This window comes from Vigna radiata, chromosome 6 (genome assembly GCF_000741045.1).
Source record: "Vigna radiata var. radiata cultivar VC1973A chromosome 6, Vradiata_ver6, whole genome shotgun sequence".
NCBI classification, from domain to species: domain Eukaryota; kingdom Viridiplantae; phylum Streptophyta; class Magnoliopsida; order Fabales; family Fabaceae; genus Vigna; species Vigna radiata.
The window spans coordinates 12,114,128-12,137,572 of record NC_028356.1 but is presented as its reverse complement, the minus strand read 5'-3'; the positions used below and the strand labels follow the sequence as shown (position 1 = coordinate 12,137,572).

At 34.4% G+C, this 23,445-nt stretch overlaps 3 pseudogenes; 1 reads left to right on the top strand and 2 right to left on the bottom strand.

Moving 5' to 3' along the window:
- Positions 1 to 6,310: 6,310 nt before the first annotated feature.
- Positions 6,311 to 11,347, bottom strand: LOC106765346 (annotated as a pseudogene).
- A 682-nt stretch (positions 11,348 to 12,029) lies between these two features.
- Positions 12,030 to 12,371, bottom strand: LOC106763438 (annotated as a pseudogene).
- An 8,916-nt stretch (positions 12,372 to 21,287) lies between these two features.
- LOC106763437 overlaps positions 21,288 to 23,445 on the top strand; it is a 15,743-nt pseudogene continuing 13,585 nt past the window's right edge.

Genomic DNA, 23,445 nt, shown 5'->3' with positions numbered 1-23,445 from the left:
CTCTCTACACAAGCTTAAAGCCTGACTTTACACAAAAATATACTCGATACCCCCTTGATAACCGAGTTTTATTTATAGAATTCCTCCACCTTCTATTCTAACCCATTAAGTCCTCTCCCCCTGTATCCTATCATCACACACCGCTGCAAATCAACCTCGTCCTCAAGGTTGGAACAATGAAACTTGAGCCCATTGCATTGTGATGTGATCTTATCATAGAGAGAGAACCCGCTAACTACTACTTGCAACTTCAGGTCTGGCGACTTAGGAGGTGGCAACTCCTCCTCCACTATCTTCCATTCTTCCTCTTTCCCTATATCGCCCCAATACCGTTTGGTTTCGTCCTATAATGGTCAAAATCGTTCGATCCCCTATCGCTTTAGGTTGAATAGGGCCTCCAGCCAAGAGAGTGGACAACTATGTCTGCTTCTGCTTCTGGTCTAATTCTGTCTCGGACCGGTCAACAATCGTACCACGCGTTCGTCCCCCAAATGACTCGTCTTCTACCCCGCTCCCATTCTCTACCTCCTTGGCATTGATTCTTCCATCCATTCTTCCCTCCGAGTCCGTCATTCCTTCTTTCATCAGGCTTCTCTCCCACTAATCCATCCCTCCTGTTCCTTCAGTCCTCTTCCTTGCGGGTCCGGCAGTAGACCTCTCACGTTCGGTTTCGGCAGACCTATTACGTTCGGTTCCTTCAATCCTCTCCCGCTCGGTTCTGACAGTTCTCTCATGTTCGATGCTGGAACGTATTCTTCCGCAGTTCCTGATTGCTTATTGGCCGCACCCTTTCAAAGATGGTGCCCCTTTACGTTCTCCAAATCGCACCACCACTACCCCCTTCAGGCCTTCCCAAGAACGATTCTTGGTTTTCTCCTTCCAGGCTTTAAACTAGTAGCCAACGCTCCCCTCCATACTGAATCCCGCTAGGCGCACCCTTTCCTCCTCTACCACACCTTGCAACTCGAAGAACTTCTCTGCCTTCGAGACCCACCCAAACGGATCAAACCCTTCAAAAGTAGGCAGTTCTACCCTCTTCTTCTCGTTGGGTTGCAGTTTGTGGCGTTCTCCCGCTCCCTCTCCCACGTTCTCCTCTTGCGTCCTTTTTTTCTCGTTGACGGAGGCTTGGTCCTGGTGGCTGGTTTGCCCATTCAACAATCTCATAATTTCTTGTAAATCTTGGCGTATTGCTGCATAATCTTGGCGTATTGTTGCATACTCTTGTCGTAGCGCCACTGTCTGCGCCTTTCTTCTATCAACCGCAATTTCCATCGCCCCCATAGATTCCGGTAGCGTCTCAATACGGCAGTTTCTTGACTACTTCTTGATTCTGGCAGCTTCCCGAAACGACAGGTTCTGGAATCGGGCGCCCTCACTTTGAAACGACAAGTTCTTGGTAACGTCTTTTTTCCTTTCTTGACTCGCCAGCCCTATTCTCGAAACGACAGTTCTCCTATTTTTGGTAGCCTCTCGATTTGGCAACTTCTTGACCCTTCACCGCCACTTCAATCTAATAGGTCAGACCAATTTGTTAGGCTTCTTTAGTCAAGAAGTCTAACTATCACTCAAAAACAACACTCACGCAATCACCAGATTACTGGAAACAGAACAACTGTATTATTATTGTAACCAAAGAATACAAGAATAGGAGAGCACTCCCTCCAAGGGTTTCCCCTTCACAAAGAGACAACTCAATCTACAAGATTATCAAAAGTAAACTAGAGCTCCTTGCCTTCTTATAAAGGCCCCCTAACCAACTAACCAAACTCTAACTAACTCCTAAATTGTTCCCTTTCATTCTGCACACACTACCCATTATATCCTATTACCTTATATCCTAACAGTAAGTAGTGATCCACTGTTTCTGAGTTTGATTTGGAAGGAATAGGGACACAACTGCACATGAGTACAACTTATCACCCAAAGTTGGATGGCCAGATGAAGGTACTAAACAGAATCTTGGAAGGGTATCTTAGATGTTTTTGCTCCGAACAACCGAGAAGTTAGAGCCCCATCCTACTTTGGGCGAAATACTGGTAACACCAGTTACCAAGGGGCGACTAAGTGCAACCCATTCGAAATAGAGATGAGTGGGGAATTATTTTCTGGGTTTTCAAAAGGATGTTTGTTTTGATTTATTTAAACAAAGTATAAAGAGTTTAGTATGTTATTTCAAGTTGTAATTGGATAATTATTATTCTCGCATGTTTTTATTTATTTTCACAATAACTTAATAAAGATTAAAATTTTTACTATATCCTGATGGTATGAGTTTTATTTTCCTAAATAATGGATGTTCTTTTACTTACACTAACATCCTAAATCGGGACCTTACATAATTCAGATAAGAACAAATTCATTTCCCGCAACCCAATAATGTCTACTTTCAATCACCCGCGAAGAAGGAGACATTTGGAGGGATCGAAGTTAAACAGTTTGATGTGCCGCGATGTATTTATATAATTTGACTTTAAATTTTGCCAAGTTAGTATAATTGATTCTAAATAATAAAATTTGTTTTTAAACTTAAAAATAAGAAATAAATATATTTTTAAACTAACATAATTAATTTTTTTAATGATATTTAGATTAATATTTAAATGAAAATATATTAAATAATATAAACAAATTGATTATTCGTCTAATCGTCTAAAATGATGTTTAACACAAAAAGATATAACACAAAAATTGTTTATTCATCTAAAATAATATAAACAATGGTTTAGTTTTTGTGGTCTTATGTATTTATTTAATTTTGTTTCTAAAATAAATTCTAGTGTTTTTATTCTATTATACATGAGGTGATCTTTAGTTCATATACACAAAAATTAAAAAAAAAAAACTATAATAAAAAATCTAGTATTGTATTTTAAACTTTTGGCTATTTTGGTTAACAATTTTATAACCGCTTTGTTGGTGATTGGTCCGTTTAAAATATACAGACCAATAAAATAGTGATACATTGTATTTTGTCAAGAAGTTGTTAACATATCATGATCCTTAAAAAAATGTTGGTTGTGGTCGAATTCTGCCTAATTTCAATCATGACCTGGCNTGGCNGTCTCGACTATGACCTGGCCTGGCCGTCTAAACCAATAACCAAAATGCAAATGCATATTATGACTTCCAAAGTGGCTTCATATGTATTTGGTTCCATACATACAGGTATAAATGTTTAAGGAACCTAAGAAGTTGAGAAGAAAGTCCAATGACATTAGGTTGACCTTCATCTTATACTTATGTTAGTCTATCTCGACCTTTAGTCTGAATCACCCATCCAAACATTCATGTAGGGTCAACCAGTCTGGACCATTAGTCAAACTTAACCTGCCTTAACCTTCGACCCAACCCATTGTGTCTTAATTTTTGGTCGAGAACGGTCTGTCTTGACCTTTAACTCACGACGACAGTTGTACTTCGATAAAACCTGGCTATTCTCGATACACACTGTCTCTTCTCAATCTTTAGTTTGGTTTTATGCATCTCAGTTTTTAACTTTGTCAATATTTTGTACTAACCATCCTATATATCTCAATTTTTGTAAACAATAATATATGTTAACCTTGAGTTTATCACTGAACTTAATCGTTTCTGAAATTTAAATTATTATTTTTTAAGAATCAATTAAAGTATTTTAGTATAATCATACCTATCTTTATCCTAAAATCAATACACACCTAGAAAGAGACATTGAATACTTGATTTATGCTTTATCATACCTATATTAGTCATAAAACTTTTAAAAGGAAAAGAAAGAAATATTAGGTTTGGGAATGTTGTTGAATCTAATAAATAAAATTATTTCTCATACATTATTATTATTATTATTATTATTATTATTATTATTATTATTATTATTATTATTATTATTATTTTTAACATAAAATTAAAATAATATTTAAATATTACAAGATAAATTTACACAAAATCTTTTTTAAATTTCATCGACAAATATTTCTTAAATTATATAATATTTAAATATTATAAGATAAATTTACACAAAATCATAAAATAAAAACATTAAAGAATACATTATAGTACCAGCTCCTTTATTGGTTCTATGCTATATCACTTTTCGGTTTGTAGAAAAAAGCCAGAGAAACTCTCTCCGTATCTGAATTTAATATCACTGTGTTCCACACTCTTGTAAATTGCATTGTTTAGTACCTACTAAAATAGACCCAACCAAATCATTAACCAACACCATCTTATGATTTTGTAATTAATCACCTAAATGGCATCTGCAAGCGAGGGAGTCACAAGCCTACTTGAAAGGTTTATATTTCTTTTAAATTTCTTGTTGGTGGAGCAAATGCAAGTACTGGTAAAGGAACTAAGGAAGCTCAGCAGATTCTGTATGTTATTGATGCCTTGAAATAATGTCTTCCTTTTTTTTGTCACAGAAATCTAAGACCAACATTCTTAATTACTTCAAATATCTCTTAGATCTGCATCAACCCCTAATCACAAGGCGTATTACAGATGGTCTGAGTTTTCTCTGTCCCTATCCATTTTCAGAAGTTTCCCTTGAAGCGCTACTGGAGTTGTTAAACACATTGGCCCGTTCTATCGAATGAAATAAAATGTTTGCAGACAGATTAACATTTACTGCCCGCCTACTTGATGCTGGAATAAAGCTTATTCTCTTAACCGACAAATATGTGTTCTCAAGCTTCCCATTGTCTTTAATACCCTTGGGTGGGGTGTGTTCACTTTGGAGTGAGTCGGAAGATGATCTGAGGAAGAGTGATTGAGTGGATTTGAGAAGATTTGAGGGTGATTTTTTTTGTAATTACTTGAGTGGATTTGAAGGTAATTGAGAGTGAATTTGGGGGTGAAGTTTGTGAGAATTAGTGTAAGATTTGATTGATGTGACAGTTTTAAAAAAATTGTTTAATTGGTAGAAATTGAAGATTACCAATATACCCCTAAGTATTAAAGTAATATAAAATTATATTTGTTAATGTTATATTTAATTGTAAAAATATTTATTAAGAGTTTAAAATTTAGAATTATTATTAAGAATAATTTTAAAAGTTTAGTTAAATTATACTTTAGTGAAATTAATTTTTTTTTAGATGTAGTACTTGTTTGTGATATAATTTATTTTGAAGTAGTATGAATTTATTTCTTATGAAAGTAAGATTTATTACATAAATATAAGATTAAATAAATATATAAGATTAACAACTATAAAATAAGTTAAATAAATATGAGATTAACAACTATAATCAAATATCAAAACTATATATTTCATGAAAAAAAAAACATAAAAAAATATTGTCTCACCTACTAAAACACTATAGTAATTAACCATCATCTTGTTTTGAGTTTCACAGCATCATTGTTTTAACCTTCCCTATTCACTTTTTCATTATTATAATATTTTCTATTAAAAAAAAAATAGACCTGACTTACTAAAAAGTTAAAATATATTAGATTTTTTTATTTTTGGTTATGCAAAGTAATCCACCCTACATTACCCAGTTTTGTTGGAGTTAAGATAAACTTAATCATGCATGAATTTCTTCCACCTTTTTATAGTTAAAAAGATAAATATTGTAATAGTTAAAATAAAAAATTTAATTAAGTTTTTAATCATATAAATTTAATTTTTTTTATTAAATCTGTATTAAAAACCCCAGTTTTGGCATTAAAGTGTGTCAAGGACTTCCCAACTCAAAAGAAAACACTAGTGGAAAAAACGCTTTTTATGACGGATAAAAATGACCTATTATGACGGATAACCTAGCATCATAGTTCTGGGCGTCATAATAGGTCTGGGTATTTTATAACGGACAGAAAAATCCGTCATAATAGGTCCAGTGTATTATAACAGATTTTCTGTCACCTATCATAATAGGTCTAGTTTATTATGACAGATTTTCACTTATCCGTCATAATATAGCGAATTTATTATGACGCAACTAGATTTACCTATCATAGTATGTAACATTTTATGATGAATATTTTTTTCACCTATCATAATATGTAGAACATTTTATGATAAGCAATTGTTCACCTATCATAAAATATACTTTTTAGAAATAAGTTCTTATTACATACATTGTTCACCTATCATAAAAACTTGTTTTCTAAAAAAAATTCATTATTACATTTGACATATCCATTCAATTTACAATTAATTTCCTATATTATAATCTCTGATCAATCAATTTACAATCAATATAATATGAAAGGAACATATTCAATGAAACTAACATAATAAAATCTATTTCAAACATTAAATTGTGTAATAATATTTAATACATAATTTGTAAATCAAACCATATATTAAATCCAAATATAACATCAATCTACACTACATTGTAGTCAAGTTTCTACAATTTACTAACACTTAAAATAAAAGAAGCAACTTAGTTCTAAAGTCTTCAATGTCTGGAACTTTCATTGGAGATGAATCATTAAAAATCTACAAATAAAATAATTAAGTTAGGATAATTTTGTAATCAACAGTTAGATATATACTTTAGATAATAATTTTGAGGTAAGCTTTTGATAGAATAAAACTAGAAAATAAACAATTTATAGGAACAATCTCAGACAAACCTTGACAAAAATGTAGCACCATTTCAAGAGCACTTTATTGATGCACTTATTCAAAATAGAGCCTGAAGGGCTATATAGAAGGAAAAAAGATACAGAACGTAAGAGGGTGATTAAGGGGCTAAAATGTCTAAAGACTATACACTTGTCAATAATTTGTAGACTACACTTTATAGTATGCAAAATATCATCATAATGAAACTCTGGATACTAATCAGGACGAGCATCACATAAGTAAATAACATAAACTACATAATTCTAGATTTACCACATATATTTGCTAGGTTGAAACACATCAAACAAATACTCTCTTAAATATACTAAATATCAGTACATGCCAAGTAGGTTGGTTAAACCGTGAATCGATGATGAACCGAATGAGAAATGTTAAAGAACGAGTGATACAATCAACATGAAAATGAAAGTAAGATCTTTTAAATAGGCTCTAAATTGTACCAGGCAACTTCTTTGGTTTCCTCAAAGGAATGAACTTTTCTCCTATAGCCAGTGCAATGGAAGGACCAAAAATAAAACCTCGAGCTTCACTTCCTACATAACATAATTATTCATCAGAACCACATAAGCGACAATACATGCGCTATTGCAAATGACATGTAGTTCAACACCATCAGAACCTCTGCATATGTTATTTTATATATATATATAAATTATATAAAAAGAAATTGTGATGTTCACCATATGCTTAAAATTCCTCAAACTCATGGTATAACACTTTAATGGCGTGATGTCTAATATTTAGTTTAATGAAGCTCAACCTAATAAGAGTAATTTGCTGACTCTTAACAAATACTCGATATATTATCAAGTTCAGAGTTAAACAACTATTAGTCATCAGTTCCAATAAAAAATAACAAGTAGCTCAAAACTCATTATCTCTAAAATAGGTTTTTTAAATGTTATAGATAATGGATAGGGACATACCACTAAACAGTTTAATAGACGTGGGAAGGGTTCTTCGTTGAGTGGTCAATGCTAAATCAAATTTCTTTGATAAGTAAAGGGCAGGATCAATAATGACGGGCCTTGCTCTTTGATTCCTGCATAGAATAAGTAATAAAAGTCAGGGAAGAAAAACATGCAGAATATAGTCTACAGAAATTTTCAGATGCATAATAATCAAATTCACTTACAATTTCCAACCAGCAATGTGTGTATGCTCAATGAAATTTAGATTCCTTGACAGATTCAAGAAAACATAAAGCAAATCTGCAAAAGCAGAAAACAATTATCAAATGGGTTCATGGAGTAAACTTTTTGCATGTTTGACTTGATAGATGCTTAAACTAAAACTATAAACAGCATGGAATGATCTATACGAATATGGATTTATGCCAAATGATACACTATCAGACTGAAAGAAGATGCTGAAACCAAAAGACTAAAATCATTAAGTACAAAATACCATGAAGCAAATTGTTACGCAGTTATGCAGGTACTATAAGCTTTCCTTCTTTGTAATAGAATCTATTTCAACAACTTAAAGAATAGAAGAAGAAAAAAATCAAGCAACCTCAAAGAAAAGTGAGACAAATTCTAAGATAATATATTCATATGTACAATAATCATATAAACTATATACTATGAAGCTGCAAATTCAAGTGCACAAGTCTCATTACTATAAAGCATAACTTTCAGGACTAACTCTTGACTCTGAATCAGCATTTTCAACTCCAACAGTACCTACCTTCAACATCAATAATATATAAATATTGAAGAGCAAACAAAAAGAAATATATAAAACTCAAATTTGGCAATAAGATCCTTGCACAATAATAAGATCCTTGCACAATAATAAGATCCTTTATATATAAATATAATGATGGCAATGCTGGTAATTGCGAATTTAAATATAATGATTAAAGAAATAAGTTGGAGATTAAAGATAAAGAATTCATGGGAAACGCTTTCCTTTCAGAAAGACATGTTTGTGCATACGGAGGCAAAGTGTGACGCACTTCACAAAAGATTCTCGGATAAGGTTTTTCCTCTAAAAACTATATTTATTACTTCAAAAAGCTACTTCTTTAGTATTCTATAATCTAGTTTTATAATGAAAATGTATTTTTATTTTTGATTAAAGTTTAAGAAGCAAGTGAAGGCATTTAATATTTTTGCCTCGTATTCCTCTGATAGTTATCCATTTGGTTATCTTTCCAAGGGCTTTCTGCAAAATCTGAGGGAACTTCTGTGGGAAGCACGTGTCTTGTGGATGAAATTTCACGTGGAGATGGTGACCCATGTGTGGATATATACATATTGGTATGCATGTGTAGCTTAAATTTCAATGAATTTATGGGCAACAAGGCCAGCTTAATAGGGGTGTGATTTCATCACTCTTCTGCTTAACTCAAAACCTTTCAACCAATAATGCATCATACTCACCAAATTCAAATTCAAATTTTCAGACACACTTCATATGCTTCTGCTCATTTTTTCTTTATTCTTTATCTCTCTCACTAATCATTTACTCTTTTTTAAATGTCTATTAATTCTCTGAATCTGTCAGCTAAACATTTACTCTGTTTTCAACTTCAAATTTAAGGCTTTGAAGAAAAAAATAATGCTTACAGCAGCTAGCAAGTCACTCGCAGCCATGATAGATCTTTTACCAAGCTGGCACCCCTGTGAAACCACAATTCAAAATCTGGATTAAGCAGGAGTGCTAAAACTAACACAGAACTTAATCACTCAACAAGAGTTTTAAGAAGATACGCACTCACAACTATAATTTCATCATCCTTCCTAAAATGTGAGGACACCTATGTAATGAAGTTGCCGTTCTTCGTCATCCCTGAATACATAATGGAGAATCTATATTGAGATCATGGAATATAATAATACAAGAAAAAGACGAGCTTTTCATATCATAGTCAGGTTAAATTCATCAGATGCATAAGACAGCCCTCGAGAACAAGCTTTGGCAAGGGGTTAAAAAGTTAATAGAAGAATCCAAATCTAAAGAACAATAAGCCATTGGATCAGGTAGCTATCTTTTCTGAGTTGCACATAAACTTTTACTCTGTCAGCCAATTAGCAATTATTTATAAAAATTAACAAGTTGATGTCANTTTGTGATGGAAATACAGTGAAAAAAATACTTTATATAGCTATTTCGTGTATCACTCCTTTTCTTTTTGTATTCAGAACAAACTTTAGGAATCAACAACGTAGTTACTACCACTAGTTCACCATCACTCAAATGATTACTATGAATTGAATTTGAGAATTGAAATGGAACCTGATCCAACTCTGAACATGTAAGGTATGTTTATTGCGCCAGGAACGTGTCCTTCATCAAATTCTTCTGGGGTCCTGCAACAAAATAGGAGAAAAAATTGATAAGATTTGGGTTCATTAAACAATATCATTCCGAAAAAGTTCTGTACTTTTACTGTTACTGTTAATTGTTGTAAGTAATATTGAATCTACCTCACATCCAAATATCGATGACAAGCTAGAAGAAGTTCATATGCAACACGCACAGGCACCGAAGTTGGAACAACAGCCTCCAAATCCCCCTTCAGTGCAACTTCCATCCTTCAATCACCCAAAAACCACGTTTCATTTGATGAAAAGATCAAATAAAAAAAAAATGAAACGAAATTTAATAATATTTACATTCTATTTCGTCTTTAGCACGCTATCTGCCAAATATAAACATGATCCTATTTTATTTAATATTGTGCTCATCGTTTTCTTCTATTTATGAGAGGTACAAAGGAGAAAAAACAAGACAAAACAAAAAGAAACACTCATTTTTCGCAGTTCACACTTATCGGAAGTTTGGAAACTTGGGTGGAACGTTCACGCTTATCCGTCCCCTGTAAGGATTCAAGGAGTTCAGAATTGAAAACCTGCAACAACACTTTCAAGTTTTTGAAAAAGTAGAAAGAAAAAGACAAAAAATAAAAAGAGAGAGGGAAAATTATGACTTTTGGTATGAAAGAATGGAGAAATTATTTCACCTGGTGTGGCATGGATTGCGTGAGAAACGAGGAGAAGACGACGGAGGAACACGAAAACAAGCGGCGGAGACATCAAAGGTTGTTGCTGTCGTCGTCGTCGTCATTGTTTGCTTACACTATTTTGGAATGGAATCTGCTACCAGATGCAAATAAGTGGTTAGCTTTGATATGGATGCAATACAATGCAATGGATACAAGAGTTTCCACAAGATGTCAAAATCAACCTAAACTTTTCTCTTGCCAAACATCTACAACTAACTAAACTCTGCCCAAATCCCTTCTTAAAAGAAACAGTTCTAATGAATATAACAAAACAAACAAATTTACCATTCATCTTTGTAATAATGTCAGTAACCTTTCTTTGGCACTTTTCACATTGCATGTCTGCAAAGAGAACAACCTCTTGAACCTGTTTCAACCATATCAAACCATCACCTAAAAATTCTAGAAATCCATGGCCAAAAGCCAAAACTTGACCAAGCTAACACACAAACCTGAGGCATGGACAAGGACTCCATAGAAGCTAGACTAGTTCTACTCCCACCAAGAGACTCCATAAAAGGCGAACCCTAGTTTTGAAGCTTTCTTCGAAGGAGATTCTAGGGTTCGAGATAGGAAGGGATTTAATCGGTGCAAAATGTTCGAATGAAGATTTAATCGGTGTAAATAGATAGAAATCGCAAAACAATCGGTCAAAAGGTGAGAGATGAGGAAAACCTGGCGGAAGATGAGGTTTGGTGTTTGAGGCAACGTCGGGGCATCGAAGAAGATGTTTAAAAAAACGTTGAAATGAAATTAGGGAAATCGGAAGTTTAAAAAGGAGGAGAAATTATAACGGATTTCTAAAACTCCGTTATAATAGGTTATGAACCTTGCGTTTCATATTATAATGAATTTAGAAAAATACGTTATAATAGATCTTATATTTATTTACAAATTTGTCACCGTTTTTTATATTATAATTGATTTATAAAAATACGTTATAATATCAATCTATTATAACGGATAACTTTTATCCGTTATAATAGAGTCGTTATAAAAGGCTCTTTTTCTATTAGTGAAAATCTCTGGAGAGGATATTAGATTCTTAAAATAAGAAATCTGGGTATGTGCAGAGTAACTCCAATCTTCATTGTCGGAGAAGCAATATAGCCACTCTAAATTAATTAAGGTGCTTGAATCATAAGCCTTGTGTTGTTAGTTGCATATACAGATAGATGCACTCAACTCAAACCATGGATTTGGCCTTTGGCCTTATCAACAACATTGAATATGTTTTCTGCTTACTGTTTTGGCTTAATGTTCCTCAGCATCTCAATTGGTACAATTCTGATATAATAAAGTTTCTATTTTTTCAAAGCAGCAATGTAATGTAACTACTAGAAATTGGAAATAACAATAAAGAGTAAAAGGAGTGTGAAATATATTTGATGACAAGTTTAATCTGAAGTGAATACATATAGAATGATTATTGTAGATATATTAAGAAGGATGAACCTTTCCAGAAGAGAGACCTTTCCAAGCTGATTTCATGGAAGCAGTGGCTTAATTGAGAGCAGCCTCAATATACTTCTTGGAAGCAATAGAGGCACATTTTTCCATCATGTTTCCCATTTTTCTGGCTCTTTCAGCAGTTTGAACAAGGTTTTCCATTTCATCTTTCGCCATCCTCTCAAGCTCTTCTTCAAAGCGTCTGAACTCATCCATGGCAGTCTCCATGACCGAGTCAAGGTACTCCTCAGCTTCTTGCATGCCAGCTTCTGCTTTCTCCACCTCTCTGTCTTGCTTCAGTTCAGCAGCTACCCATGCCTTCTGCATCCTGATCAGCTTGCTTCCACACACTCCGTCCAGTATGGTACATGGACGTCCTCATCCCCGCCTCGTGGATGTACTGCTGCATGCAGCTGTGCTGTTACGAACCGGACCAACATCATAACATCAACAAAAGGAATGGAGAAAGCATGGAGGAAGCCTGACACGTGCGGTAACCGAATCAAGCAACGAGTAACCGAGTACACAATATTCACTGATACGCTATAACCAAATACGATGAACCGTAACCGGATACACCACCCAACTTTCCATTAACGTTGCGAGTACAACAAAGTGTAACCGGATACACCACCCAACTTTCCTCTCACGTTGCAGCTTCCACGTCCACACATCTCAACTTCTACAACTGAAAACGTCACGCTCTCCATCTTCAATGCTTCTTCATGGTTGAAGCTGAAGTTCCCCATGATCAACGCATTTTCATTATCAACAACGGCACCAGCCACGGTCCACGATCAGCACACACATCATTATTAAGCACGTTGGAATACCCAGGCTAGATTCGAAAACCATCTCTGCATGCGTTTTACTTTTTCTCAGCTTTGCACTAAGAGCAACAAAGGAAATTCACTATAATTCATTGTTAATCTTCCCAGAAGAAGTACGGGTGATGAGAAAAAGTGATATCCCGCAATTCTCTTCAATCACTTCCTCACTCATCAGCGCTCAAGTGAACACGATTAATCCCGCATTTCATCGCTTCCTCATCTACATGAACAGTATTTCACCCTCAAGTGAACAGAGTTTTAAAGATAAGATTAAGATGTGAATTCTGCTGTGCTTTTGAATTTTGTAAATGTTGTCAGAAGGCAATTATGAAAGTGGTATACTCATTATTCTGAAAAAATGCAGATATTTTGACATCTGAACATGAAGAGGCTATATATGCCGCCACTGTGCACTCGAGCATGATAAGTTCTGATAGATGATTTTCTTATTTTTTTTAATTTTATTTCTAACCTTAAATTATTTATGATTTACAATAAGAAACAAATTATGACAAATAATTTGATACCTTTTTATTGTTAACTTAACTATGAAAAATGTGAATTATTAGATATTTTGTTTATTGAAATAGACTATCGTATAATCTGTTGTCACATAACATATCCAAACAATTTATTTTATAATAGATTGTAACAATAATTTATTATAAATAATTTTTTTTATAACTAATCCAAATACGTTATATATTTGATTTTTTAACTATTAATTTTTTTTGTTCGCCATTGGTGACATGCATTATATCTTGCAATTTGATTAAATTGTGTAAATCTTCATTTGGTCTTTTATGATTTCTTTATTAGCTTCTCACTTAGAGTCTCTTTGTAATATTATCCGATAAAGAAAAGCTTGGTATGAATGGTTTTATACTAACTTATGAATTTATGTTCAATATACAGAAAACCAGCCACCTTATTTTATGAGAAGGATACTAAAAAACATGGAAGAAGTGGAGAAGCTTCCAGTTGAAGATTTTCCATTTAGTGAACATGTTTCTCCTTAATCTGTATTTGAATAATATCATTTATATTAAACAATTACTTGTATATGTTTGTAGTTTATTTTATCTAATATTTAATTTTAGTTTTAAATTATTTTATTATGTGTTTTGTTTTTATTATAATATTTTTTTTTTATCAGAATCAACTAAATATTATTAAGAAAATAAACTAATCTGGCATATATTTTCTATGGTTTTGAAACTCCTGTAAGTATCGGCGGTTTGTAAAACCCTTGTAGGTTTTGGCGGTTTGTAAAACCCTTGTATGTTTTGGCCATTTATAAAACTTCTGTAAGTTTCGGCGGTTCGTAAACTCTGGTCAATTCCTGATGACTTGGGCCCAATTTTAAGTATCTATTTTAGTATTTCTTGTATTTGCATAAACCATGTGTAAAATGTGTTAGGCATGTGTACAGAAGTCACAATGTCATCACGTGAATCATTTTCTACAGAAGTGGACCGAATTAGCATAGTGTCAGCAACACTTTTATTTATTTTGAAATTACTTTGAGTCATTTGATTTGTAATGTTCGTGTTTTAGATCTCTTTCAACTTTCATTGTAAAAACCCAATTAAGACCAAGTGTTTGGAAGGGTTCTTGGTGCTCTCTCCAATCTTGGCAATTTTCTTTGCTTGCATTGATAGTAGACGGTGAGTGTGTCTTGTTAGCCAAAGCTACAAGCCTCACCTAGGATTTGTCCTTTGCTTTATTTCCTTATTTAGGCTTTTGTTACATTAGAAGTCCAAAAATTAGAAGTCTGGGTGTTTTAACTTTCATTTTTAGTTGTTTGAGTCCATTTTTAAATTCAATAGTGAATCTTATTTTGAAAATGGTCAAGTAAGTAACCATAGGCATTCTGGTTAGGTAAGACTTGGTATTTAAGCAGCATTTGGCTCACCTCTCTTAACTGTGAATTGTCTCTTGAAGAAATCTTAAACCTTTCTACAAACTAAGAATCCACTTTTAAAATTAAAAGATGTCAAGTCATAAGTCATCTAGGATTTCTAATTTTGATAAGCCAATTACTTTTAAAGACATTAAGAGAAAACTTGAAAAAGCTAAAAGAAATTGTACATTTGAGGAGTTTGATAGGATTGAGGATGATTTATATAATCAAGCTAAGAGAGAAATTCCATTTTTTGGTAAGGACATTGGTGCTTTAACTTACTTAGCTTGGGAAAGCGAAATTGATGAAATGCATCCATTCATTGCTATAAAAAGTGAATCTGAATCCTATGGATCCATTTTCCATTCTAAAGAAAGTGAATCTTATGTTCTTAGTTTATACACTTCTAGATTGGAAGAACATGCAAGAGAATGGTGGGATGAAAGGCAATATAGAGTTAATAAAGGTAAAAAATCCTCCATTTGTGATTGGTATGAATTAAAATCTTGCATGAGAAGAAAGTTTGTGCCTCCTTCAATTAAAAGAAACCTAGAACTAATGAAAGAAAGTATTGAAGGGGGGAAAATATTTCTTGAAAACTTAAATGGTCATGGTTTTCTCATATATAAATTGAGTTTGGAACCAGACTTAAGGAACTTATGGATAAGAAAATAGAAAGAGAGATTAAGAGAAGAGAGGAAGACAAAAAAGACAGAGAGATAAGAAAAAAAGAGAAAAGGGGAAGAAAGAAGAGAAGAAGAGAGAAGGGAAGAAGAAAACAAAGAGAGAGAAGAAAAAGAGAGAAGAAAAAGAGAAAAGAGAAAGAGAAAAGAGAGTAAGAGAGAGTAGAAGAAGAAAAGAAATTGCTATTGATGGCAACTTCTACTCCTACAATTAAAGAGGAACCCAAAAGGGAAGTTTCCAATCCTTTAATTCTTCTCCAATTATCTTTAAGTCTTTGAATGATAACTTCTCTTTTAAACTAATTGTCATACTAATTTTCATTATACTACCCTCTTAAAAAATGGCAATTTAAATCTTGAGTTATTATTACCCTTAAGGATACAAGAATCTCAAGATAAAAGAAATGTGACTTGTGAATTAGGACTTTCAAATTTCCTTAAAAAAAAAATATAGAAAGTCCTTATTCTAAAGTTACTTCCATAAAAAAAAAAATTCTTATTTGGATTGATACTAATTGGAGATATATTTGATGTTTATTGTAGATATATATTTGATCCAAGAGGAAAACAATAAACCAAAGTTGTACTTCTTTATATCTTCCCAATTTGAGGACAAATAGTTTTTAAGGAGGGAGGGAATGATGGAAACTCATTTAGGGAATTCCATTCAAAGGAGTACCAACTTAAGCTAAGGCTATGAAAGTGAGTTGAAGAAGAACTTTTAAAAGCTCTTTCTTGATTTTCTTTCTCTAAGTCTTAGAGGATTCTCTTTAATATGTATATATGTTGTTTTGTAGGGACTAATAAAGGTAAGAAGTCATGGAACAATCAACAAAGGAGCTTAATTAGCCAAGAAAAGCAAATGAGCAAAATCTAGGAAGAAAAGGGTTGAATTTCGGATTGGGAGCTTACCTTTTGGATTAGAGTTGTGAAGCAAAATGGCTTCCGGATTAGGATTTGCCTTAGCCTAAACCCTCGCGTGCCCAGCCTCTGCGTGACTGCTTTACATTTTGTAATGTTTTCCATGTTTTCTTGGTGTGAGATGCATGATCCAACCACCTAGCCTCTCCAGCTCGACTTGTATTTGAATTTTGGAGGGAAATTTGTTCAGAAAGAAGGCTCTTCTTCACCTATAAATAAGAGGGTCATTTACCTGGTAAAATTCACTTTTGGATGTAATGAATTATTGTAGAATTGTTTGCTCAGCTTATTATATCCCTAATTCACCTCTAAATTTTGAATTCAGCCACTCTCCTCTAGCTTCCTTCCCTGGTAGGAAGGCTTACTAAGCTTAGAGTCTTTATACACTCACCATTTCTTCATTCACACTTTCATCAAACATCTTTCATGCACCATCTTCCATTGTTTCAATTTCCATTCCGATGCATTTTTTGGTTCAAGGAAGTTATCCTAGCATGATGCTTGGACGTGCTTCCATCACATGTGGTAGGCATAAGTGGGACTTTCATCCCTATAAAAGCTTGCTAGCACCTTGTGTAAAATCACTTTTGAGAATAATGAATTTTCATTCTCTAGAGATTACTCTAAGCAATTCTACCTTAAAAGTGAAGGCTAAAGAATCCTAAAGGATCTCCTTTAACCACCTTCCATTCACATTGTCATTCTCTCATTTCCCATCAGATTTTTTTTCCTCCACTGAATCCAGTTCTCCACTAATTTGCATCAGTCTTCTATGGCACGCGTCAGTCTTTTCTTTGCCACATCCTCCATCACATTCGCTCTCGAAGAAGCCACGTTCACAACAAGCTACATCATTCACATCCTCTTAAGATTCCTCCATCAGCAATTGCACATTTACTTTCTCCATACTTCTTGCGAGGTAACCACACCAAAACCTAGTCTCTTCATCTCATTCTAGAAACCTCTCACTGAAAATTATTTCTCCATATACTTCTCTGCTTCGTGAGCTTCCTCCAACCCTAAACATGACCTCCGTTAGGTTTTATCCCTCTTTTCACCTTTTTCTTCCATTTTAGCCAATTAAATCTTCCTTTGCTCCATTTAAAAGCTTTTCCGCCGATCAATCTCTCCTTTCCACCGTTTAATCGTTCTATTTTTGGGTTTCTGCTCCATTTAGGGTTTTTCATCGAACAAACCCTAAGTTATAGAGTTCTTGAGAGTTTGATGTCTGTTTTGGTTTGATTACAGTTTCTTTCACTCTCCTTGAGTTCTCTGTCTTTCGTTGCGTTCATATTTGGAAAAACACTAGTGCAAAAATGTTGCTTAACGTCACCCAGTAGACGTCGGTTTCCTGATAACCCTACGTCTATGACTACATGGTGGCATTATCGTAAATAGATTGGTAAACTAGAAGTCAGTGTCAAGGTAAGGCGACGCCTATGACATTGTAGACGTCGGACCTACCGCAAATCGACGTCTAATTGCCTAAGGTAGGTAATAAGACAGTCAATGGACGTCGGTGTTCACGGGGTCCGACGTCTACTGGGCTGCAATTAATGCTGATCACCTAATTCCCAGGTTCTTAGACGTCACTTAGTCAAATGACGATGTCTAAGGCCTGTTTGGTAGGCGGGAAGACAAAAAATTCTTAAACGTAGACGTCGGTAATTATGGCAAGCGACGTCTATGTGCCTGTAATTGATCATGCACACAAAACTCGAGGGACTTAAACATCGACTAAGAAAGGCACCGACGTGAACTTCCCAGACAGGAAATCAAACGTCAATCGGTTGATCTTCTAGACGTCGAATAGAAGTCGGATCCCTTGAAACCCGACGTCTAATGGGTATTCAAAAAGTCAGTATTAATGTTAACTTCAACGTCATATTAGTTAGATACCCGATGTCTATGTGACTATAGACGTAGGTTGTCGTAGCAACCGATGCCCCATTTTATTTTAAATAAACCTCTAACTCTTCGCGGCATTCAGTTTCTGATATCGTGTCTTCCTCTTCTCCTTTTTCTCTTGCTTCACCTCTTCTTTTTCTCGCTTCGCAGCATTGCATTGTTGTTTTCTGATAACGTCATTGTCTTCCTCCTTTCCTTTTTCTCTCTTGCAGCATTGCATATCAGGTGCGTGGTTTTTATTGTTACCATTTAATCTTTGTCAGTCTTTCATCGATTATATCTTCTGGTTCAACTGATTAAAATTTGTTTTCTTTGTATTGTGTTTTAGTGCAGTTTTGTTCCTTTCTTGAGGTAACGTAGTAACACATTCTCCCTTTGCTAGCTGCCTCCCGGAAATAGCGGCGTCTTTTGAATTTCTTTTGATCGTTTCAACCCAAAAACGACCCTGGGTCGTTGTCTAGTTTTCGTTTCACCGTGATTTTTTCCTCTTGCGGATGAAAAATGGAATTAAGCAACCACCCAGGTTCGGTTTTGGGTTGAAGGGACCATAAGAAATTTAAAAGACGCAAGCTTTTTTTGGGGGGAAACTAGCAAAAGGAGATTGTGCTACTAGGCTATCCAAAGAAGGGAAAAAAACTGCACTAAAACACAACCACTGTATTAGACGTCGGTTAATGCAAAAACCGACGTCTATATGTGCTCTTAGACGTCGGTCTTTGTCATGTTCGACGTCTATATGTGCCTTTAGACGTCGGTTAATGCTTTGTCCGACGTCTAATTAGTGCCTTTAGACATTGATAACGGTTGAAAAACAATTATTCTCATATGTCATTTTAGACCAAATTACACCCTTTAAGACTTAGAATGAGCTTAGACTCAAGTAAAACCCAATAAATGAGTCAGTTGAGAGTCAAAATTACACTCCTTGGAGAAGATCTCTTGGATGCTTACGCTCCTTTTTATCCTATCTAGAGTTTGCTCTTCCATTCTTCCATCATTTTTCATCTAAGTTCATCATGACAATGGTGAACTAAACCTTTTTGTTGTTGGGGAAACACTGTACTCTTTTGAAACTCTCTTTTATTGAAACTCTTGTTTATTTATATGCTTGTCATATGCTTTGATTATCAATTGTTGGGTTCTCATTTGCGCTTAAAGCTTTTATTGTTTAACTCATTCGATAAATGTTGTTTGTCTTTATTGATACGGGGACGTACGATACTGTCATGAACTGGTGAGAAATTCCTTGATTAAGCAATACCAACCTAGGGATAGGGGGTAGGATGATCAATTGTTTTTGCTTCTGTTCTTAACGCGTTATTAATTGCTAGGGGAGGCTAGGGATAGCAAGCCAATAATTAATAATAGGCTCTTTTCGCCGAGGGATCGGGTTAAGGGTACGCCAAGAAAGTTTGCATAACAATTAGGTAATCAAACACATTAAACAAGACGAGTAGATAAGAGGGAGCGAATAAGATGAAATTGTCAACCCCCAACAACTCCATTCTTCCATAGCCTTTTTCTTGTCAACTGAATCAAACACATTGCATGTTTATTTTGTGTTTTTTGCATCCACAACAATTAATTTTTCTCTACAAGTCTTACGATCTCAATTCACACGAACGATAAGGCCTTTCGAGTCTCTTGGGAAGAACGATATCAGGCTTTACAGATTATATTACTTGAACGATCTGGTAACCTTGCCAGTGAGTCAATTCAAACCAGTGCCGACGTTTATTGACGTCGTTCATGGGCACTAACTGACGTCATTATAGATGTCAATGGTTAGGATGTCGGACGTCCCGTTGACGTCACCGGTTTAGACGTCGGTTTATGAATAGACGTTAAAAGTCTAAAATAACCGACGTTAAACTTTTTCTGGTGCATAAACTTTAAAAACAACAGCATTTTTTATGACAAAAACAGAGTAAAACAACAACCATTTTTCTGCAGAATTTTATTTTAACACAACAAAGAATTTGCAGAATTTATAACAGCTAACAACAAGCCTTTTTGACAGCAACCAAAAAATGATTTAGTGCAATACATCATCCGGAAGAGCACCAAACATTAAGGTTTTCTAGTGCAGAAACAATAATTAAAATAGTGTAAAAAAAAATTAAACTTAGGCGTTCTTTCACAATTTCCACAAAACCCGTCTCATGCATACAAGGATTTCACATGGCATAAATAAAAAGAAAACCCAGCTCCCCTTACCTGGAAAGTTTCACAGTTTAACTTGACAGGAACGCTCTAAACAATGCTCCTCACAACAAATTTCAAAGACACCCTATAAATCACCCAATGATGATAGAAATAGCTTTTTAGGCTAGAAATTACCACAAATTTGAAATAGAATGCTTCTAGTGGCATGCATTCAGTAAAATAGCATGCCCTAGGTTTTAGAAACAGCGGAGAAAAGGGGAAAACCTTTTACCAGCTACGGAAAGTAAAACCAATTGGATGGTTTTGAAGCTATCTACGGGGCGGTCGCAAGGGTACCACCAAACAGAACTTGCATTGAGTTAGTGGAATGGAAGGCTAGAGAGAAGGTAGAGGTAGAAGAAGAAGAAACTGTTTAGAGAGAGAATGTTTTCAGGAAAATGGCTTCAGCTTTGGCAGGGAGTCCAGCAACAATATTAGAAACAAATTTTCTTTTTAATGAAAGACCCCTCTCTTTATTTTTATTTTAGCTTTCACCCCTTTCTTTTAATATATACATATACTATATTTTACTTATATATATACAGGTTCTTACATTTCACAAGTTTAGAAATTAAAAGTGCTTCCCTAAATTAAAGTTTTTGCAAAAAATCATACCAGTCGTTTCTTAAATTTGTTTAATGAATTATTATTATTATTAAATTTTCCAGTTGTTTCTGGAATTTATATGTTTCTTGCATTACTATTATTATCATTAACCTTTTCAGTTGTTTCTTACATTTATGCACTCATAAAGAATGGGCCAATTGAAAAAACCCTTTCTCATTCAAGAATGATGGTTGATGCCAGTTGCAAAGTTATATACAACTGTCATCCATTACTAATTATTGATTTGTTGAAAATGTTAGTTTCGCAAGTTGTTGCTGAATAGTTGACGGTTTGTGTGATTCCACAGGAACACTGGAACACTTTTATTGTGGAAGATGATTTCAAGTAAATAGCCAGTATTTTACTTACTGCTGTTAGAATTCCAATTGGTTGGTGGATTGCAAGGGATCCAAACCCACCACCACCATATGTTGGAGGTTCCTTGCAAGCACTAGACAATGCTTTTTTGTGGTAAGAGTAAGTCCATAAACTAAATCAACTTTGTTCTTATATGATTATAGTTTTTTTATTGAGAAATATTAGATGGTAGTATTTTATTATTGAAAATAATTGAACTCATAACTTCATTCATTTTCTTTTTTAAACTTTTCAAACTACTTTTATATTTCCTAAATATTAGCTTTTTATTAGAATTTTGTGACCAAAGAGCATATGGTTGAAAGAGTCAAGGTTGTTAAATAAAAATATTTATATTCTATTTTTTAGGAAAATTTTAGACATTATTTAAATTAATTAGTTTAGTATATATTCTTTAAAATTTGGTTACAAATTATGTAGTATAAATATTTATGCTTATACTTAATAAAAGATATCAGTTTCCCATTTATTATTTTGTCTCTTATACGTTAAAACTCAACAATTAGTATCAAGAGCAAAAAGGATCTTATGGGATCTGTGATATAATCAATAAACACCTACAACCACAAATAGTCACCACACATAAAATGGAATCTCAAACCTTGTTTACTATTGTTTCTATACCTGTATTTGATGGACAAAACTATCAAATGTGGCTTGTCAAAATGGAAGCATATCAAGATTCTCACGATGAATGGGAAGCGGTAGAACAAGACTACGAAGTGGCCCCCTTGCCAGATAATCCTACGATTGCTCAAATGAAAAATCACAAAGAAAGCAGGCTTCGAAAGTCCAAAGCCAAATCAATTTTGTTCACAGATGTATCTCAGTCATTTTCAACAGAATAATGACGTTGAAAATGACACATGAAATCTGAAAGTTTTTGAAGGAAGAGTATGAAGGCAATGAGAGAGTCAAAGGAATGCAAGCTTTGAATCAGGTTTGTCGACGCACCTTATCGACGGCTTGTCGACGGCTCTAAAGCCATCGGTAATTTGCTTGTCGGAAACGTTACCGACGGCCTTTTGGCCCTCGGTATTACCGAGGGCTTACCGAGGGCCTAAAAGCCCTCGGTAATACCGAAGGCCACTAGGCCGTGGGTAATACTAAAGGCCACTAGGCCGTGGGTAATACCGAAGGCCACTAGGCCGTGGGTAATACCGAAGGCCTTGAGGCCCTCGGTAACGCTTTTCGAAAGTGTGTGTATAGCGACGGGCTGGAGGCCGTCCGTAAATTTGACAGTCTTTTTTGAAGCCAATTTGCTTCTCTATTAAACCCAAAACCTGCAAATGAAAAATCAACAATCCCAAACATTAATTTATCCAGACAACATCAATTCAAATGTAATCATTCAACATTCATCAAGAAAACTTCAATCATTCTATGTTTCCAAAGATGATAAGTGTCAAAACAAAGTTTAAAATGCAATCCCAAACTTCTAAGTTTAAATGCAATCCCAAACTTCTAAGTTTAAAATGCAAAACAAAGTTTGATACTAAAATACTAACTTCAAAGTTTGATAAGTGTCAAAGTTCTTAAAAAAGAAAACCTAACTAAATTTTTTTTCTAAAGTTCCTAAATATCAAAACCTATGATAACCATCAGGATTAGGATCATCACGATCATCAGAATTATCACTATCTTCGTCTTGCACAACTGTGGTCTGGAAAGGAGGTTGCTGAGGTGGACATGGCTGCTAGATGATGATGGGGCGGTATGTCCTTTCTGAGGAACCAATGTCTTAACCAGATTTTCTAGATTTTCAAATCTGGCTAGAAGTGAATCATAAGCATCTTTACTGACGACATTGTTGGAGTCAAATGTGGTACAGGTAGATGGTTGATGTCTGAATATGCCTCATCTTCCAACACTATAATGAGAGGCAAGTTGCCCTACCCCATACAGTCGTCCTTTCTTTTTTCCCCCGACGGTATCAACCCAGCATTGGGTCCTGATCATTTCTTCAT